The sequence below is a fragment of the Rhinopithecus bieti genome, unplaced genomic scaffold (genome assembly GCF_001698545.2).
Source record: "Rhinopithecus bieti isolate Rb0 unplaced genomic scaffold, ASM169854v2 scaffold_45389, whole genome shotgun sequence".
Lineage (NCBI taxonomy): Eukaryota > Metazoa > Chordata > Mammalia > Primates > Cercopithecidae > Rhinopithecus > Rhinopithecus bieti.
The window spans coordinates 621,355-634,293 of NW_016818806.1; the positions used below are offsets into that span (position 1 = coordinate 621,355).

The 12,939-nt window shown below is 44.2% G+C and overlaps 1 protein-coding gene across 2 annotated transcripts in view; it reads right to left on the bottom strand.

Moving 5' to 3' along the window:
- GATAD2B (GATA zinc finger domain containing 2B) overlaps window positions 1-11,968 on the bottom strand; it is a 121,988-nt gene extending 110,020 nt beyond the window's left edge. The window contains exon 1 of one of the 2 annotated variants that reach the window (XM_017857499.1): window positions 11,728-11,968. The gene's annotated coding sequence lies outside the window, so the exon portion shown is untranslated. Of the gene's footprint in view, window positions 1-11,575; window positions 11,598-11,727 lie in introns of those variants that run through there. The other variant, XM_017857498.1, reaches the window with a different exon arrangement.
- Window positions 11,969-12,939: the final 971 nt, after the last annotated feature.

The following is a 12,939-nucleotide window of genomic DNA, read 5'->3' on the forward strand; positions in this document are numbered from 1 at the left end:
GACAGAGCGAGACTCTGTCTCAAAAATAAATAAATAAATAAATAAAATAAATAAAAAATAAAAAATAAAAAATAAAAATACACAATTTGGCCAGCCGTGGTGGTTCATGCCTGTAATCCCAGAACTTTGGGAGACCGAGGTGGGTGGATCACAAGGTCAGGAGTTCGAGACCAGCCTGGCCAATATGGTGAAACCCTGCATTTACTAAAAATACAAATTAAAAAAAAGAAAACAAATTAGCTGGGTGTGGTGGCACGCTCCTGTAATCCCAGTTACTTGGGAGGCTAAGGCAGGAGAATTGCTTGAACCTGGGAGGCAGAGGTTGCAGTTAGCCGAGATCATGCCACTGCACTCCAGCCTCGGCAACAGAGCAAGACTCCAAAAAAAAAAAAAAAAAAAAAAAAAAAAAAAAAAAAAAAAAAAAAAAATTAGCTGGGCGTGGTGGCGCATACCTGTAGTTCCAGCTACTTGGGATGCTGAGGCAGGAGAACTGCTTGAACCCAAGAGGCGGAGTTTGTAGTGAGCTAAGACTGTGCCACTGTACTCCAGCCTGGTGACAGACAGAGACTCCATCTCAAAATAATAATAATAATAATAATTTTTTAAAAGTAATGTTGTATGTATAGATATGTAAGCTTTCTAAAATACTGCCTAAAAATAAACAAGGAATTCATGGTGAATTGGTAAGCTACTAGCGATTTTCACACACAGGTTAGAAGACCACTTGCCAAGTATGTATATTCCCCAACTTACAATGGCTCAACTTAAAATTTTTTACGACTTTACGATGGTGTGAAGGTGATACACATTCGGTAGAAACTGTACTTCAAATCCACATTCAACCATTCTGGCTTACACTTTTGGCATAATATTCAATAAATTACATGAGATAGCCAACACTTTATTATAAAATAGGCTTTGGGCTGAGCGCAGTGGCTCATCCCTGTAATCCCAGCACTTTGGGAGGCCAAGGTGGGTGGATTAGCTGAGGTCAGGAGTTCAAGACCAGCCTGGCCAACATGGTGAATTCCCATCTCTACTAAAAATACAAAAATTAGCCGGACGTGGTGGCAGGCACCTGTAATTCCAGCTACTCAGGAGGCTGAGGGAGAAGAATCACTTGAACCCAGGAGGCAGAGGTTGCAGTGAGTCGAGACTGCGCCACTGTGCTCTAGCCTGGGTGATAGAGCAAGACTCTGTCTCTAAATAAATAAATAAGTAAATAAATAAAATAGGCTTTTTATTAGATAATTTTGTCCAATTGTAAGCTAATGTAAGCATTTTGAACACATGTAAGGTAGGCTAAGCTAAGCTATGATGTTTAGCAGGTTAGCTGTATTAAATGCATTTTTGACTTAGGCTATTTTCAACCTACAATAAGTTTACAGGGACATAACCTCATCATAAATCAAGGAGCATCTGTATATAGTACAATAAAAGGTGTTCCCTACAGGTGAGAAGGTAGAGAAATATATCTCTAAAATATTTCGATTCATAGAAACTTTAAGAGTATCAGTGAGAAACTGAAGCATATTCTCTGGAACACAGATGTTCCAGGGAATAAAGTGAAAAAAGAGTGAAAGTTATTCTAGTTTAACAAAAGGAGAAAAGCTTTTAAGAAATTAAATGAAAAATATCCACTAAGAGTACCACCCTACTATTTTCTCATATCCAGCCATAAAATTCAATTTATATACAACACTGAGAATGTTTTTTTTTTTTTTTAAAGAAAAGAGCAAGAGGAGAGAATGAAAGATACACATACACACAAATCAACAAAGTCTTCACAACACCCAACAAAAGAGCTAATGTGACACAGTTTAGGCATCTCATTAAAGATTTACTAAGCAATGCATCAACAAAAATTAACAACAAAATTGAAAATGCATAACTTCCGGGCTGGGTGTGGTGGCTCATGCCTGCAATCCCAGCACTTTGGGAGGCCGAGGCGGGTGGATCGCCTGAGGTCAGGAGTTCGTGACCAGCCTGGCCAACATGGTAAAACCCCGTCTCTACTAAAAATACAACAAATTAGCTGGGCATGGTGGCAGGCGCATGTAATCCCAGCTACTTGGGAGGCTGAGGTGGGAGAATCACTTGAACCCAGGAGGCAGAGGTTGTAGTGAGGCGAGATTATGCCATTGCACTCCAGCCTGGGCAACAAGAGCGAAACCCCACCTCAAAAAAAAAAAAAAAAAGCCAACTTCCAAAGTCTTCTTAATTCATAAACCTATAAAATAATGCGTAAAAATCTCACTGTCCTCCTCTAATACCTTCCTGCACCATAACAGTATCCTTTATTCATCAGTTCTTTTATACCCTCAATACAACTGAATCTAGAACACAGCACAAAAGTCACACATAAACTACATTGTAATTTTTGTACTTTGATATAACTTTATCATATTCTATTTTACTCTCCCTGTAATTATCAAGTATTCAGTGAGCCAGAATAGAAGGGCTAACTTGGAAATTAAAAATGCCCAGATTCTAACCTTAGTTATACTCTTTGGTGGTATCTACTACAATATATTTGACAAAATTAGGAACTTACAGTATAATATTACATAGATTTAAAGGCTTTCATGGTACAAAGTCATGCAACAATCAAAATGTTCATAAAGGGTGGTACCTATGTATGTAAATTCATGAGTTCTCAAAAAAAAAAATGAAGAAATTTTTTTCTTCACCAGCTCAATTACTATCCTCCTGGGAATGCACTGAAGGTGAAGGCTAAGTTGGTTGAATGGAAGGTGAAGGCTAAGCTGGTTGAAGGCTAAGCTGGTTGACACAGCAAGAATCCATCTCAAAACAAATAAATAAGCAAAACTTTCAAATTCTCTATACATTCAGGTGAGAAACTGAGAATTCATTACTATCTGAATTATAAAATAAGAGAATGACACAGTAACACGTAAATTTATGCACGGATACTTATTAAAGGCCAAACTGTAGTACACAGAAAGAATGTCATGCTATTCATATCAAATTTCACAGAACCTAACGGCGCATACTTCAAAGGTCTTCTGGCCAACTTATCCGTGGCAGTAGCAATACATATGACCAACTGTTTCAATTCTTTTGATGGCAACACATCAACCTAGCCACATAATTGTTAAAGAGTGATTGGAAAATGTTACCCTATTGAGGAAATCTTTTCAATTTATTTACTGGTAGATTAAAATTTCACACTGCTAGATAAAAAGTTTGGAATCTAGCAGTGAACATCATTCAGATAAACTTTATGCCTTTATAAGACAGGACAGGCTGGGCACAGTGGCTCACACTTGTAATCCCAGCACTTTGGGAGGTGGAGGCAGGGGGATCACCTGAGGTCAGGAGTTCGAGACCAGCCTGGCCAACATGGTGAAACCCTGTCTCTACTGTTAGATGAAAGGCAGTGGCATCAGCTCAGTTACAACTATCCTCCTGGGAATGCACTGAAGGTGAAGGCTGAGTTGGTTGAACTACAACATTTGCCTTCGAATTCATGGAGGAAAAATGGCAGCCCTCTTATCACTGATATTTCTAAAAGATATCTGGCCTAAGCTGGGCGCAGTGGCTCACGCCTGTAATCCCAGCACTTTGGGAGGCTGAGGCAGGCAGATCACGAGGTCAGGAGTTTGAGACTATCCTGGCTAACACAGTGAAACCCCGTCTCTATTAAAAATACAAAAAAATTAGCCAGGCGTGGTGGCAGGCGCCTGTAGTCCCAGCTACCCGGGAGGCTGAGGCAGGAGAACGGCGTGAACCCGGGAGGCAGAGTTTCCAGTGAGCCAAGATGGTGCCACTGCACTCCAGCCTGGACAACAGAGCAAGACTCCGTCTCAAAAAAAAAAAATAAGTAAGAAGAAGAAAAAAAACAAGTCAAGAGTTACAAGGGGCCGGGCGCAGTGACTCACGTCTGTAATCCCACCACTCCAGGAGGCCAAGGCAGGGGGATCACAAGGTCAGGAGTTTGAGACCAGTCTGGCCAACACGGTCAAATCCCGACTCTACTAAAAATACAAAAATTAGCTGGGCATGGCGACAGGCACCTGTAATCCCAGCTACTCAGGAGGCTGAGGTAGGAGAATCATTTGAACCCAGGAGGCAGAGGTTGCAGTGAGCCGAGATCGCGCCATTGCACTCTAGCCCCCAGACTCCATCTCAAAAAAAAAAAAAAGAGTTGTGAGGAAAGCTCAACTTGTGTAGACACATAATGATTAAAAATAATAACAGTGTTTTACAGTTTATAAAGTACCTTAACATGCATTACCTTATTTGACTGACAAAGAAACTTAGCAAAATAAATAAAGCAGTTACTGATTCTAATTTTTAAGATGAGGAAACTAAGGCTCAGAGACTTCAAGTGATTCAACCAAGGTCACACAGATGGTAAATGGCACAACCAAGGCTCCAACCTTGTTCTGTTCCCAGAATATAACAGAAGGGGCATTTCTAAATTTATGCTGTATTTTCTAAACCCATAGGAGTATTTATTCAGCAAATATTTTAAAATATTTTTTAGGTGACAGGCACCATGCTAGGCAATGGAAATACAACAGTAAAAAGACACAGCAAGGTTGGGTGCAGTGGTTCACACCTGTAATCCCAACACCTTAGGAGGCCAAGGCGGGAGGACTACTTGAGGCCAGGAGATCAAGACCAGACTGGGCAACACAGGGAGGCCCCATCCCTACAAAAAATTTAAAAATTAGGCTTGGTGGTGTGTACTTGTAGTCTCAACTACTCAGGAGGCTGAGGCAGGACTGCTTAAGCTCCAGGAGTTCAAGGTTACACTAAACTATGACTGTGCAATTGCACTCCAATCTGGGCAACAGAGCAAAGCTGCGTCTCAAAAGAAAAAAAAAAAAGGCCAGGAACAGTGGCTCACGCCTGTAATCCCAACACTTTGGGAGGCCAAGGCGGGAAGATCTCCTAAGGTCAGGAGTTCGAGACCAGCCCGGACAACATGAACAATATGGTGAAACCCCATCGTCTCCACTAAAACCTACAAAAAATTAGCTGGGCATGGCAGCAGGCACCTGTAATCCCAGTTACTTGGGAGGCTGAGGCAGGAGAATCGCATGAACGCAGAAGGTGGAGGTTGCACTGAGCTGAGATCGCGTCATTGCACTCCAGCCTGGGTGACAGAGCAAAACTCTGTCCCCCCGCAAAAAATAAATAAAATAAAATAAAATAAAATAAAATAAAATGGCCAGGCACGGTGGCTCATGCCTGTAATCCTAGCACTTTGGGAGGCTGAGTCAGGCGGATCACAAGGTCAAGAGATCAAGACCAGCCTGGCCAATGTTGTGAAACCCCGTCTCTACTAAAAATACAAAAATTAGCTGGGCGCAGTGGCGTGCTTGTAGTCCCAGCTACTCAGGAGGCTGGGGCAGGAGAATCACTTGAACCCAGGCAGCGGCGGATGCAGCGAGTCAAGATCGCACCATTGCACCCCAGCCTGGGTGACAGAGCAAGACTCCATTTCAAAAAATAAATAAAAATAAAATTAATAAAAATTATAAAGAGAACAAAGAAGAAAACGTATCTAAGTCTCTTTGGGCAAGTCAGGGAAGGTTTCCCAGAAGAAGTGGCATTTTTTATGAGATTTAGAAGCTACCTGTAACTAAAAGAACACTATTTCACAAATTAGCTGGGCAAAGTGGCACAGGCCTATAGTCCCAGCTACTGAGGCTGAGGTAGGAGGATCACTTGAACTCAGAAGGCAAAAGTTGCAGTGAGCCGAAATCGTGCCACTATGCTCCATGGAGCCTGGGCAACAGAGCCAGATCTTGTCTGAAAAAAACAACCAGGCAAACAAAAAAAGAAACCACTAAAATTTGCTCACACATTAACTATAAGGTACAGAAAAAAGGCTGGATAGGAAGGCAAACACCAACATCATAAAGGGCCTTGAATACCATTCAAAGTTTAAATTTCAATCTTTTAATAACTGGAAACTACTGAATACTTTTAAGATGAGGAAAGTAGAATAATCAGTAAGCGTTAGACTATTCTGAAGACACGATGATAGAGAGTTTACAAGAGAATAAGACGGCCGGGTGCAGTGGTTCACTCCTATAATCCCAGTACTTTGGGAGGCCCACATGGGCGGATCACTTGAGGTCAGGAGTCTGAGACCAGCCTGGGCAACGTGGTGAAACCTCGTCTCAACGAAAAATACAAAAATTATCTGGGTGTAGTGGCAGACACCTATAATCCCAGCTACTCGGGAGGCTGAAGCAGGAGAATCACTTGAACCCAGGAGGTGGAGGCTGCAGTGAGCTAAGATTGCACCACTGCACTCCAGCAACAAAGACTCCACCTCAAGAAAAAAAAAAAGAAAAAGAGAGTAAGACCATAAACAGATCTGTAAGAGATCAAGGCAATATCCCAAAATAAGAGCAGCTGAATGAGAACAGCAATGGAGACACAGAAGAAGCTACAGATTCAGAAATATTTAGAAAGTAACAGGTAAGACAAAAGTGACGATGATGCTCACATTTCTGGTTTAGATGACTCAATGAATCACAGGAAAGAGATGATGTTGGAAATGAGTTTGAGTACCAACCTGATACAAAGGTAGATATGTCTAGCACACAGGAGACAACTGGAAACAAAGGGCTTGAGTTTAGGAGAGAAATGACAATATATTGAACACATATGAAGCTTTTTTCCAATAATCAAATGTATTTTACCATTTCTAATGGGAAGGCAATAATTTCATCATTATTTGCATTATGCTTTAAAGTTCACAAAACATTTTATGCTTATATTTCATATTTTTGTTACAAACAAACATGAGATTAGTATGACAGGTTATTTCTATTCCTATTGGATCAACAAACTTTTATTTGTTTATTTATTTATTTTTGAGACAGAGTCTCACTCTGTTGCCCAGGCTGGAGTGCAAAGGGGCGATCTCGGATCACTGCAACCTCCGCCTCCCAGGTTCAAGAAATTCTCTGCCTCAGCCTCCCGAGTAGCTGGGATTACAGGTGCCCGCCACCATATCCGGCTAATTTTTGTATTTTGAGTAGAGATGGGGTTTTACCATCTTGGCCAGGCTGGTCTGGAACTCCTGACATCGTGATCTACCTGCCTCGGCCTCCCAAAGTGCTGGGATTTCAGGTGTGAGCCACCATGCCTGGCCTTTTTTTTTTTTTGAAACTGAGTCTCACGCTATCACCCAGGCTGGAGTGCAATGGTGCAATCTCGGCTCACTGCAACCTCCACCTCCAGAGTTCAAGCTATTCTCCTGCCTCGGCCTCCCAAGTAGCTGGGATTACAGGTGCCTGCCATCACGCCCAGCTAATTTTTGTATTTTTAGTAAACACGGGGTTTCATCATGTTGGCCAGGCTGGTCTCGAACTCCTGACCTCATGTGATCCGCCAGCCTCAGCCTCCCAAAGTGCTAGAATTACAGGCGTGAGCCACCAACCCCAGCCAACAAACATTTATTATTAACTACATGCCAGGCACTGCACTAGGCACTAAACAAATTACCAAAACAAATCCATGCCTTCTAAGACTTACAACATAGAGAACCAACAGGCAATACATGTAACAAATAAATGTATTATAAAGGTGTAAGTGCTATGAAAAAGAAAATAGAGCAGGGAAGGATAATTAAGCATGAGGGAAGGGGACTGACAATACAATTTTAAAGAGAGGAAGGATAAGACTTCATTAAAAAGGTGACATTTAAGCAAAGACGTTAAGGAGGTGACGCAATCAGCCATTCTCTGTGGGGAAACCTGGCTGTTTTCCCACTGGAAGGAATCACTTGGTCTTAGGAACCTGCAAAGGTTCTAAGATAAAGAGTATGACTGACCAGCATTCAAGAAACAAGTCAGTGTGGCTGGAATGGAGAGAGCAAGAGGGAAGATGACAGCCGATCAAAAATGGAAGAGGGTGTGGAGGGCAAACCATGTAAAACCTTAAAGGCTATTGCAAGGACTGGCATCACTCTGCAAGAAATGGGAATTCAAAAATTAGTAGCCTTACCCAAATTCAGTTAGCTAATAAACTACAAAGCAAGAATTCAACCCCGGACTTCAAGGCTCTCCACAACCTGTGTTCCACTAGTCCAATCTGCAACATATTAGCTTACCCCCTCTCTTCCAGCAAGTCTGAATTTAAATACTCCCGAAATGCTAACATTATAAAAATCTTCTGGGTAAGAGATGCACAAGCCTTCCAGTTAGTATTTGCAATCCTTCACAATTATAATGAGAATTTATTAACCCTGGCATCTAATCTAAATCCTACTAACATTCCAGCATATATTTTTAAAGATTATAAATTCCACCTTTCCTTGAAATGAGACAAGCCCAAGAAAGCTTTGATCAGGAGATTTAAAGTATGACTCTCAGCTTTAGGTAACAGTAACCTGAATTATTTTTTTAAATGGATACTAAGGCCAGGCATAGTGGGCATAGTGGCTCCATGCCTAAATCCCAGCACTCTGGGAGGCTGAGGTCGGCAGATCACCTGAGGTCAGAAGTTCGAGACCAGCCTGGCCAACATGGTGAAACCTTGTCTCTACTAAAAATACAAAAATTAGCCAGGCACGGTGATAGGTGACTGTAATCCCAGCTACTTGGGAAGCTGAGGCAGGAGAATTGTTTGAACCCCGCAGTGAGCTGAGATCACGCCACTGCACTCCAGCCTGGGCAACGAGAGCGAAACTCCATCTCAAAAAATATAAAATAAAATAAAAATAAATAAAATGGAACTAGCCAGGTGTGAAAAACAGTAAGAGAATGGCTCAGGAATACGGAATTGCTATAATTTCCCTTAATTTCTTTAGCAGTTTACTAGTTAATATTAATAACAATTAAGTTCACACATTGTCAAAGATGCTTCTGCAGTTACTACGATTTGAGGTTTGGATTTGACCACTTCATATCTCAAAAGTAACAAATGATGTGTTCTTAGTACTCTGCTGCTTTTGGTACTATAACCCAAAACTGTTGATAGTTTCTTGTCAGCTGATGGCAACTTAGGTAAACGGCAAAGGTAAGGGGGGTTTTGTGAAAGACAGCAAACATTACCAAGCCACAATCTAAATACCTCAGACAGGTTAAGCCCTAATGACCCTGGGTCACTCCCTTCTTACTGGATGAATTCAAGCTATATAGGAATATTTCAAATATCCACAAGGGAGAAGATAAAAGATGGAACATGAGGAGGGGTCTGTTTCAAATCAGACCTACTCTTCAGAGGCTTTCATCACTGTTACACAAAGAAAGGAGGTTCCTGCTTCAAGGATTCTGGAGTCACCAAAATCCCCAACCTGGACCTATAGAAAGAGTTTCACAGAGATTACTGAGGATAAACCAAACAATATGGCTAATAGAAGATTCACCACAAAATCCAGCCATTTTAACAGAAACTGAACTTCCTTATATATCTTTTCCTAGGCTTAGCCAACAGTAGGAGAACTGCAACTCTGTCTCGTATTGTCTGATAGGTTGGATTTTTTTCCCCAAGCAAGAGGTGGACAGTTTTATGCCAGGACTAGATTTACAGTCAATCTGGGTGTATGTCTTTACTTTTTCTTTCCCTCCAAACTACCTCAGAAAATGTCTGGCTACTGTGCCTTGATATGTAATAATGCACGGCTTTAAGTACTGCAAAGGTCTGGAAAAGAAAGTCCCTCAGTCCCACTTATGGCTCAAATCTTACGATTTCTCTAGCAGTTGTTTTAATCAACCAAAGCTGGTTGGCTTTTCTCAATGAGCCAAACAACATGAGCCTTCTAAGCTAAGTGCAGAGGGGCTCCTTGTCAGCATGACTCCCAATGGGGTGGCTATCATGGAATATCCGCCAGAGTCTAGAAATCAGGACAGCACAGCTGCTGTTTTCCCCCACATACACCTCCAGTTTGGTGGGTGGGGGAGGAAAGGAAGGAAGAATCAGTAAATTGAAACAAGAGGGCACGCTTTACATGAAACATACGAGACTCACTGCTTAAAGGTGAGATGAATTCAGAGGTCTCAACACATGATTAGGATACCTTCACTGACACAATGATCCCCAAAATTCAACCTGGAGGTCCAGCCTTGCCCGTCTGCCAAAAAAAAAGGGGAGCAGGCGAACCCCCAAAATGGGGACAGCATACAAGCTTCTGAAAGTACTTTAAGGTTGTGAGGCTCAGAACAAATTCCTCACACTTCCCTCTGTCACCACCCTGTGGCCCTATGCTAAGCACAGCAGTAAAAGTTACCGACAGAATTTAGATTTGAAGGGCTGATCAGGGAACCTGGTTAACAATGTTCCTAGAAAATTATCTGAATGCAGCCTATATTCAGACCCTACTCGGACTGCCTCTAAACAGGAAGTTAACAGACATCACATATGGTCAGGGAAGGCAAACCACAGTGTTATAAAGATGGATGCTGCTGTCAACTACAAATCACTCTCACCTCATGGAGAGTGTTCTCAAGTAAGGAATAATAGGCAGGACAGAAGTCTGTAAGCCTCACCTCTACTCAAACTGGGTCACTCAGCCTATAGATTCAGCGTTCTGATTCCTGCTGATTAGTACTTTTCTACCTTGTTCCATGATGACTATCACTGCCACTGGACTAGAAAACTCTATTCCCCTAAAAAGTGAAGACAGCCCTACCATCAACTAGTTATTCATATTAGCTATCTGCTTATGTGAATCCGATCCCTGACCCAAACAGCCATTCCCAAACAGCTATCTGATCCATTCCCAAATAGCCAGGGACTAGATATCAGTCACAAAAAAAGCAGCACGATCCAACAAGTGTGGGCCTTCCCTCAAAATATACAGAACCCCTCCATAGCACCTCCAGAAGTGGCCTCCTTCTCAACTAAGTACTGACAGAAATACTACTCTAGGACGATACTTGAAAGACAGCTCCAGCACCAAAAATAAGAATCCAAGTTGTTATCAGACTGCAAAGAAGAGTTCAGGTCAGCATACCAAATAAAGAGCAATAAAGATAGCACTAAACTCCCAAACAGGATAATCACCAACAACATATAGACACCATGCTGCTGCCAGAAAACATCAAAGTCACCCGCGCTAGGAGGAGAAGGAGACTAGATGGCTGTAGGACAGAGATGGGAGGGAAGCTTGTTTTTCACTTTGTACCACCACATGCATGCTTTTCTACTCAAAATATAAATTTTTAGAAAAAATATCCCAAAAGCTACAAAAGCATCAGCTCTTCTCCAACACAGATCTGTTAAACCTGTTTTAATTCCATCAGCTACAAGTCCAAATCCCTCTTTTGCAATCTGGCCTGAAAACACTGCTCTTGCCTTTTGCTAAAATATATTAAGTATCCCCCCATCTCTCTCTCTCTCACACACACACAGACACACACACACGCCCTCCAAATAAGCGTTTATCAGAAATGAGAAAACTGGTTCTCAGGAGACTACCTGATTCTTCACGGGACAACAGAGAAAAAGGTTGCTAGCTAGCTCAGTTAGCATCCGCATGCCACCCACCACCAAGCCTCCATCTCCACCTCACTGCCAGCCCTATGAGCTAACATCTTGTGTTTGGAAGTTGATGCTGGGGATGAATCCAAAGAGGCTACCATACCTTTATGAAAGGGGAAAGCTGTACCCGGCGCGCGAATAGCACCTAAACCTCTGCACTCGCAGGAGTGGCTCGCTCCTCAGCGTAATTGAGAGCAGGGAGGCCAAAAGTACTCTAAGTCTCGGTTTGGTTAGGGAAGGGTAAGTTCCACTGACCCTCAGGAACTGAACTGGAAAACAGATTCAGTGTGTCCCACAAGCCCAGTCGCTGTAGAAGCTAAGTGCCCACACAGGCTGAGACAATTCTCTTCTCCTACGGGAGGGCGACGGAACGGTGGACGACGAAATAAAGGGGTAAGGTTCTGCGCTCCTGATCCCTTTCCCTAAATAAAGATAATTATCTGGTGCTTCCTTCACCCTTAGATTCCCCATTTGTCCCATCCGCCCGCAAACACAAGACTGAGAGCAGGGAGCGGCCCCCGCACCCTGAGGGCACCACTGGGGGTGGAGAGAGTCAAAAAAAAAAAAAGGGGGGGGCGCGCTAGAGAGGAAAGGAGGGGAGCATGGCGGGCATGAGGCACGGAGTGAAAGCGGGGATGGCGGGGGAAACGGGGAGTGAGGGAGGGGAGAAAGAGTACAAGGAGACGAAATGCAGGGACACGAGCTGGGGGTGCGCGAGGCCGAAGTGAAAGACCGGGTCGCGCGCGCGGAGGGGGGAGAGGATGAGGTGAAGAGGGGAGCGCGAGGCGGGGCGCGCCGTGCCGGGTGGGCGAGGGGACGCAAGGCGGGGCGCGCGGGCGGGCGTCGGCTCGCGGGCGCTTCCCCTCCCCCGCCCCTCCACCTTTCCCTTCCCCCACTCCGCACATGCCTCCTCCCAGCTCCTTCCCTTCCTCGTCCTCCGCCCCGGGCGGCGGGCGGCCAGCTGGCCTAGGCCAAAGCTCCTCAACCTGGCCGGTGGCGGTGTAACTCCGCTAGCTAGCCTCTCAGGCAGCGGCGGAGGCGTCGAAAAAGGAAAAGGCGGAACGGCACAGGGGGATCCAGACCCCGCTGACGGCTAGGACGGGAGGTGGGAGGGGCGGGCCGGACCGGGGCGGGCGGGCGGAGCAGACACTGCGGTACAGACGGGGGCAGCGGCGGCGGCGGCGGCTGCACCGGCGGCGGCGGCACCACACAAACAAGGACGCTGATTGGGCAGCTGCCAAGCGCCTCGGCTCCGCCTTACCCACACGCCACGACGCCCATTGGGCGACCTAAGCCGGCCACCCCGCCCTCATCTTCTCGGCCATGCCAGTAGAAGATTAGATGCCGGGACTTCACCCCACCCTTGGAGAATGAGTGGCCGGAGAAGTGATGATTGGCGTGCTTAAAACCCAATCATAAACGGAGGAGGGGGGATGGTCTAGCGGGGGCGCGTTAATGGGTACCTCG